The sequence below is a fragment of the Lepisosteus platostomus genome, chromosome 5, assembly GCF_059453375.1.
Source record: "Lepisosteus platostomus isolate fLepPlt1 chromosome 5, fLepPlt1.hap1, whole genome shotgun sequence".
Taxonomy (NCBI): Eukaryota; Metazoa; Chordata; class Actinopteri; order Semionotiformes; family Lepisosteidae; genus Lepisosteus; species Lepisosteus platostomus.
This window is the reverse complement of record NC_142615.1, coordinates 3,722,770-3,730,936: the sequence shown is the minus strand read 5'-3', so window position 1 is coordinate 3,730,936 and position 8,167 is coordinate 3,722,770.

Below are 8,167 nucleotides of genomic sequence, written 5' to 3'. Positions count from 1 at the left end.
TCACTAAACTAGTGATTTTCCTGCATCATTATTGGATATCCTGTGTGCTGGATACTCAGTTTATCTCTGCACGACTGAGAGACTCCTGACAGGAGACACAGGTGAGGAGCCGGACTGAGAGAGACTCCTGACAGGAGACGCAGGTGAGGAGTAGGACTGAGAGAGACTCCTGACAGGAGACGCAGGTGAGGAGCCGGACTGAGAGAGACTCCTGACAGGAGACACAGGTGAGGAGCCGGACTGAGAGAGACTCCTGACAGGAGACACAGGGGAGGAGCTGGACTGAGAGAGACTCCTGACAGGAGACACAGGGGAGGAGCTGGACTGAGAGAGACTCCTGACAGGAGACGCAGGTGAGGAGCCGGACTGAGAGAGACTCCTGACAGGAGACACAGTTGAGGAGCCGGACTGAGAGAGACTCCTGACAGGAGACACAGGGGAGGAGCCGGACTGAGAGAGACTCCTGACAGGAGACGCAGGGGAGGAGCCGGACTGAGAGAGACTCCTGACAGGAGACGCAGGTGAGGAGCCGGACTGAGAGAGACTCCCGACAAGAGACGCAGTTGAGGAGGAGGACTGAGAGAGACTCCCGACAGGAGACACAGGTGAGGAGCTGGACTGAGAGAGACTCCTGACCGGAGACACAGGTGAGGAGCCGGACTGAGAGAGACTCCTGACAGGAGACACAGGGGAGGAGCCGGACTGAGAGAGACTCCTGACAGGAGACGCAGGGGAGGAGCTGGACTGAGAGAGACTCCTGACAGGAGACGCAGGGGAGGAGCTGGACTGAGAGAGACTCCTGACAGGAGACGCAGGGGAGGAGCTGGACTGAGAGAGACTCCCGACAGGAGACGCAGGGGAGGAGCTGGACTGAGAGAGACTCCCGACAGGAGACGCAGGGGAGGAGCTGGACTGAGAGAGACTCCCGACAGGAGACGCAGTTGAGGAGTAGGACTGAGAGAGACTCCCGACAGGAGACACAGGTGAGGAGTAGGATTGAGAGAGACTCCTGACAGGAGACACAGGTGAGGAGCCGGACTGAGAGAGACTCCTGACAGGAGACACAGGTGAGGAGCTGGACTGAGAGAGACTCCTGACAGGAGACACAGGTGAGGAGCTGGACTGAGAGAGACTCCTGACAGGAGACACAGGTGAGGAGCTGGACTGAGAGAGACTCCTGACAGGAGACACAGGTGAGGAGCTGGACTGAGAGAGACTCCTGACAGGAGACACAGGTGAGGAGCTGGACTGAGAGAGACTCCCGACGGGAGACATAGGTGAGCTGGACTGAGAGAGACTCCTGAGGGGAGACGCAGGTGAGGAGCTGGACTGAGAGAGACACCTGATAGGAGATGCAGGTGAGGAGCTAGACTGAGAGAGACACCTGACAGGAGACACAGGTGAGGAGGAGCCGGACTGAGAGAGACTCCCGACAGGAGACGCAGGTGAGGAGCTGGACTGAGAGAGACTCCCGACAGGAGACACAGGTGAGGAGCTGGACTGAGAGAGACACCTGACGGGAGACACAGGTGAGGAGCTGGACTGAGAGAGACTCCTGACAGGAGACACAGGTGAGCTAGACCGAGATGAGAAGAGGACATGGAAGACAAACACAGAGCTAGGAGTCTGATGTCCAGTGTGTGGAGGGACACCGGAGGGGACCCCCGCCAGTGTCCAGGCAGAATGGACAGAGGTACCCGTGGGACCTGTGTCAGTGTCTGCCGGCTGTCCAGTGATTCTGCTCTCCTCTCTCTCAGTGCGGTGTTCATGTCCTGTGGTTATCAAAAGTATTCACCCCCCTTGGAATGATTAACATTTTACTGTGTTAGAATAGAGAATCAAACCGTTTGGGATTTCTGTGATTGATCAACAGAAAACTCACTAATATCAAAATGAAAACAACATCCCGCAGGTCCTGCTAAATTAATTATACGTCTAAACTGGGAAACGATTCAATCTGTAGATTTTTACCTTTGTCACCGTGACGCAACTAAACAGACTCTGGTGCAGCCAGACGTCTTAAGAAGTCTGATCACTCGTCGAGTGGAGCCCACCTGCGTGCTACCAGGGTGTTTCCCCCTGAGTTCGGGATGGATATACCCGTCTCTGGGACGTCCCGCTGTGCGTCTGCAGCTGCAGCTGTCCGGAGACCGCGGTAAGAGCCTGTAACGCGCTTTACCGCGGTACGCGGTCCACGGGCCACAGATGATCGCCAGGTGGCTCTTGTGGTGCGTCAGAGGTGAGTGAACCGATTTCTTATTTTCATCTCTCTGCGGTGCGTGTTGACATCTGCCTCAGATGGAATATTAATGTGGGTTTTTACTCCTAAAGGGACGTTTTAGTAGCGGAGCGTGACAACGACAGGAGGGTGATGCCTCTGAACGTTGTCAACGATATTCGCTTAGGAATATAAAGGTGTTTCACATGCCGTATTTGGCTGGTAGTGGTAGCTAAAATAAAAATACTCAACTGTATTCCACTTTCTTCACACACACTTTATACATCAGGGTCTTTAACTCGGACACTTACTGCGGTAAGTCTGGAAAAGTTGTGACGTGCCCGTTCTGACTGTATTAAGTTTATATACTTTGTAAAAAGCTGTTCTGTCTTCACCTTTTCTATGAATACTTGCTGCTGTTAGTGCAATAAAAACACCTGTACTTTCCAGAACCCGCTTCACAGGGAGTATGGTATTGGGATGGCGTAACTGAAGAAATTAATAACGATGTTAATTTGAGCGTCCATTTCTTTGGCTCTTTCACTCGTGGTTACTCTGGAAACGTTTTGAAGTGTCTGTTTCCGAGTGGCGTGTTGGTACAGCGGGCGGCTCTTCCTACCAGAGATCTGGGTTCGATTCCTGCTCGGGGCACAAGTTTTCCTTCTAACAAACAGGCTCCTTTTTCCCAAAAAAATAAATAGTGAATATTATGTACCCTTTATTGACTTTTAATTTGTTTTTTTTATATAAATGTCACAGCGTGTTCAGGGCTAAGTGATATTATTAAAGGCATGAGCAAACTTGAGCACTGTCAGTAGTGGGAGTGAAAACCAGTTCAACAGGTTTCATTCAGTTCAAATCGAAATACTTTATTCATCCCCGCAGGGCAATTAGAATCAAGTCTAATAAGTATATCTATAATTGTGATCGAGACTAACAAAGTGGTGTTACAAAGACCACTGAAATTGAACTATAATAACTTATCTGGTCATTATTAACAATGCTAATTTATTCACAATAATTAATTTTGTTCAGAGTCATTTGTGTTCTCTGGTTTTAATAACCCTCGCTTTCTTATTAAACACCTATATTTGAGACGCAGTGTTTCAGATGTCGATAGCTTTGTGACCGAAGGAGCCAGAGATGAAGGTTTGTGAAAATGATCACAGCTTTTATTTCAGCAACATCTAGTAACCCGACCACATAGAGCTGAACAGCAGAAGCACTCTCTTGAATCTGTGAAACTCTTTCTGCATTTTCTGTTTTTACTCCGAGCACAATAAATGACACGTGAAATTCTTTTGACAGGAGGGATGAGGTTCTGTGCTCAGTTGCTTTTTCACCACAGTTCGCATGACGCTACCTTTGTTACGCATCAGTCGAAGCGTTCTGAAGTCTTTGGAAAACGGGGAAAAATGTCACATAGAGTGCAGTCTGTAAGTATCCGCACAAACAGCGACACAGTTTGTGTTTTGGCTCTGTGCTCCAGTGCGTTGGATTGGAAATGAAACAGTGACCATGAGGTTAAAGGTTAAAGGGCAGACTGTCATCTTTAATTCGAGGGTCTGTATTGGGTGAACCATAGAGGAATCACAGCCCCTTTTATACACAGCCCCCCCATTTCGGGGAACCGGAAGAAACTGGACAGCTGGCTGCTCAGTTGTTTCTTGGCCAGCTGTGTGTCGGTGCACGAGAGAGCTGACGAGGTCTGGCGTGGATTCTGGGTGGGGCGCGTGCGTCTGGAGCCTGTTGCTGTGGTCCCTCGACACGAGGGCCCAGGAGGTGTCCCTGCCAGTGACAGCGGGCCACCGTGAGGCCGGAAAACCGGAATAAATCCATCGGAGGCAGAGCCAGGACGCGAGGCGTGTCGGGATCGACTGTCTGGTACAGGGAGAAGCAGGAAGTCCTTCGGATGAGACGTCAAACCGAGGTCCTGACTCTCTGTGGTCATTAACAATCCCGGGGTGTCTCTGGAGAAGCGTAGGGGTGTTACACCAGTGTCCTGGTCTTGACCCACCATGGCCTCCTAATCACCCCCCTCTCTGAACTGGCTCCATCCCTCTGCTCTCCTCCCCACTGAGAGCTGCTGTGTGCTGAGCGGACTGGAGCATCATCCAGGTGGGGGCTGCACACTGGGGGGGGGGGGGGGCTGGAGGGGATCCCCATGACCTGGGAAGAGCTCTGAGTCTTGGATCAGGAGTCGAACCAGCCGTGATCGTTCAGACCCAGCTGTTCAGAATGCACGACGGGTAATGCAGTATTCTAAATGCGTAACATGTATAATAATATAATCTCAGAATCAACTGTCTGGTACAGGGAGAAGCAGGAACGCGCTGGTGAGCTGGTGGACCACGGGAGACCACAGCAGCGGATGACCGCAGACTTTCAGTCGGGAAGAAAAACCCCTTTTCCACTCTTGAACAGATCGGGAACACTCTCCAGGCTGTAGGCATAGATGTGTCCAAGACGACACCAGCCTCACCTCAGAGGGTCACCCCCAGACGCGGACCACGGGTGAGCCTCCAGACCAGAAAGGGCCCGGTTACAGTGTGCTAAACCTGCAGAGTTCTGGGACGGAGGCTTTCCGGACGGATGACAGGAAGATGGACCTGTACCGGAGAGATGGGAAGAGGAGAGTGGGGCTCGTGATCTGCACACCTCCTCGTCTTCGAGCCGCGGGGGAGCTGGTGTCCTGTCCTGGGCTGACGATGTGACTGCAGACCGCAGCAGCAGGATGAGTCCTGAAGTGTGCAGAAGCACCTGACCTGCTCAGATCGACGTTTGCAGTTTATAAAAATAGTGCTGCCAATTAAAATAAGGGTTTTTAATAGTATTTTTTGGATCTTTGTATCGCATAATTGTATTTTTTTTGCCTTCTACATTTTGGGAGTGAATTAAGGTAAGCTCTAAGCATTGTTTGCCAAAAGGCAGGTGTTGTAAATACTATCTGTGACTTTTTGTTAAGTTATTAAATGTTCCATTTTTTCTGAATGCCTCAGAACTCACTGGACGGCACTTCACCTTGCAGCAGGACGGTGACCCCCAAACTGCTGGGATACCGCTAAACCCACCATGGAGGTTTTCAGGGCCAGAATAAAGGAACATGTTCTTGACTGGCCCAGTCCATCACCCCACCTGAATCCCACTGAGCACAGACTTCACTGACTGAAGGCAAGAGGTCTCTGACACAAGCAGGGACTGGAAATGGCTGAATGACGCCCTGAAATCACCCTGATCTGCCTCCTCACCAGTGTGTCAGGAGACACGACGCCGGGAAGCCTGATCCTGGAGCCTCGTCTCTGGGAGTGAGGTGGGTGGAGAGAGAGGTGGGGGAGATGTCACTGGACTCCTCTCTGCTGATAGACGGCGTCCTGACGTGGGACAGTGGCGTCTGCCGGTGCTCCCAGTCCAGTACTCCTGACCAGCATGTGGAAAAGCACCAGTTCATCTGTGTCAATGCGCTGTCTGGTGAGGCCCCCCTCACTCCCACTCTGTCTGTATCACTGTGGCCATCAGTACAGCCGACAGCATCTCTCCTGTCTGGAGAGTTAGTCAGGTTTAGGGTGCCATCACGTCTGTACTTGAGTCAGATTCAGTCTGGTTCCTCCTGTCTGCACACACCGTCCCCTCTGATCTGCAGACGTGTTGTTGATTTCAAGGGCAGTTCGGGGAGGACGCTGTCATCGACATTAAGGCTGGGAACAAGAGTACAAACGTTTCCATTTGGACTTTGAACGAGCAGTAAAAAGGGTAAGATCACATTTTCAGAGTTTTATTCATTATACGTTTGTGTTTTGTTCCCCAGTGAGCTCACGCCAGGCTGCAGAGGTACCGAGGGGCTTCAGCATCCTCGCCTGTGGGTCAGCAGTGACAACAGCCAGCAGCCATATCACCCTGCAACTCACAACTGGCAACCCACTGAAGCTAAGCAGGTGTGAGCCTGGTCAGTACCTGGATGAGAGACCTCCTGGGAAAAACTAAGGTTCCTGCTGGAAGAGGTGTTAGTGGGGCCAGCAGGGGGCGCTCACCCTGTGGTCCATGTGGGTCCTAATGCCCCAGTATAGTGATGGGGACACTATACTGTAAACAGGCGTAAAACCAAGGTCCTGACTCTCTGTGGTCATTAAAAATCCCAGGGCGCTTCTCGAAAAGAGTAGGGGTGTAACCCCGGTGTCCTGGCCAAATTTCCAATTGGCCCTTACCAATCATGGCCTCCTAATAATCCCCTTCTATGAATTGGCTACATTACTCTGCTCTCCTCCCCACTGATAGCTGATGTGTGGTGAGCGTTCTGGCGCACTATGGCTGCCGTCGCATCATCCAGGTGGATGCTGCACATTGGTGGTGGTGGAGGGGAGTCCCCATTACCTGTAAAGCGCTTTGAGTGGAGTGTCCAGAAAAGCGCTATATAAGTGTAAGCAATTATTATTATTAATTATTATAACAGTAAGTTAGTGTGAAGGACTGTGCAGGAGGCTGCCTGCAGGGCGGCGCTGTGGAGCAGGTTAACTCATCCCAGCTCTGCAGAATCCAGCAGCTGTTTCACCCTGCTGCTCCCAGCTGGCAGCCCCACTGGAGCCCAGCAGGTGTGAGCCTGGCCAGTACCTGGAGGGGAGACTCCTGGGAAAGCTGAGGCTGCTGCTGCTGGGAGAGGTGTTAGTGGGGCCAGCAGGGGGCGCTCCCAGGGTGTTTCTGGAGAACAGTAGGGGTGTTACCCCAGTGCCCTGGCCTGATTCCCCCCCTGGTCTTGACCCATCATGGCCTCCTAATCACCCCCCCCTCTCTGAACTGGCTCCATCCCTCTGCTCTCCTCCCCACTGAGAGCTGCTGTGTGCTGAGCGGACTGGAGCATCACCCAGGTGGGGGCTGCACACTTGGGGGGCTGGAGGGGATCCCCCTGACCTGGGAAGAGCTCTGAGGGGAGGGTCCAGAAAAGAGCTATAGAAGTGTAAGATGATTATTAGTAGTAGTATTATAAGTATTGTATTATTATTATTATCATTATTATTATTAAAACTCTGGGGTGTCAGAATGACAAGGAGGGGACAGAACCCACAGTCGAACCTTCAGGCATGTTTGTTTCTGACAGACGCAGCTCCTACAGGAGGACCTCGGCCCCAGCGGACAGGGAGAGGGCAGGGAGGCTGTGGGACGTCCGGGAAGCTCCGAGACAGGTGGGCAGGGAATGGGAATGTTAGGAAACGGGACCAGGCAGCCAGGACTGGAGAGGGTGCCCCCAGACCTGCAGTTAGAGGACAGGGGGGGTGTGCTTGACTGGTCAGCACAGGAGGGGACAGGGGACCCCATCAGCACCGCAGGGCACGAGGCGCCAGGCAGGTGAGTGCAGACCAGGTGAGTCTCTGCTTCACAACCTTCACAACCCCCCTAGTGAAAGAGGAGCGCTGGAAGTATTGAATCAGTACATGATGAAGTATGGTTATGGTTTCATTAACAGTAAGACTGTTTTATTAGAAACACTAGTAATAGAAGCAGTAGGTGCTCTTTTCACTAGTAGCACTAGTAATAGAAACAGTAGTGTTATCAGTAGCAGCACTAGTAATACAGGCAGTATTATTTTCAGCGAAAGCACTAGGGTTATAAGCAGTAGTGTTATTTTCAGCTGGAGATCTCGTATTAGAAGCAGTAGTGTCGTTAATTTCAGTAGCAGCAGTTGAAATAGAGGCAGTAATATTGCTATTTTCATAAGCAGCAGTAGTGTTGTCATTTTAAGTAGCAGCACTAGTAATAGAAACAGTGGTGTTATTTTTTTCAGTAGCACAACTGATAATAGATCATTCATTAAGGGTACTAGTAACTGAAGCAGTGGTGTTGCTACTGAAGATAACACTTGGAGTAGAAGCAGTAGTAGTGATGTTTTCAGACGCAGCAGTAGAGGTGGTGTCGAAGAAAACTCTTCACTCAGGTGAGGTGTGGTCAAGCAGAGTCCTG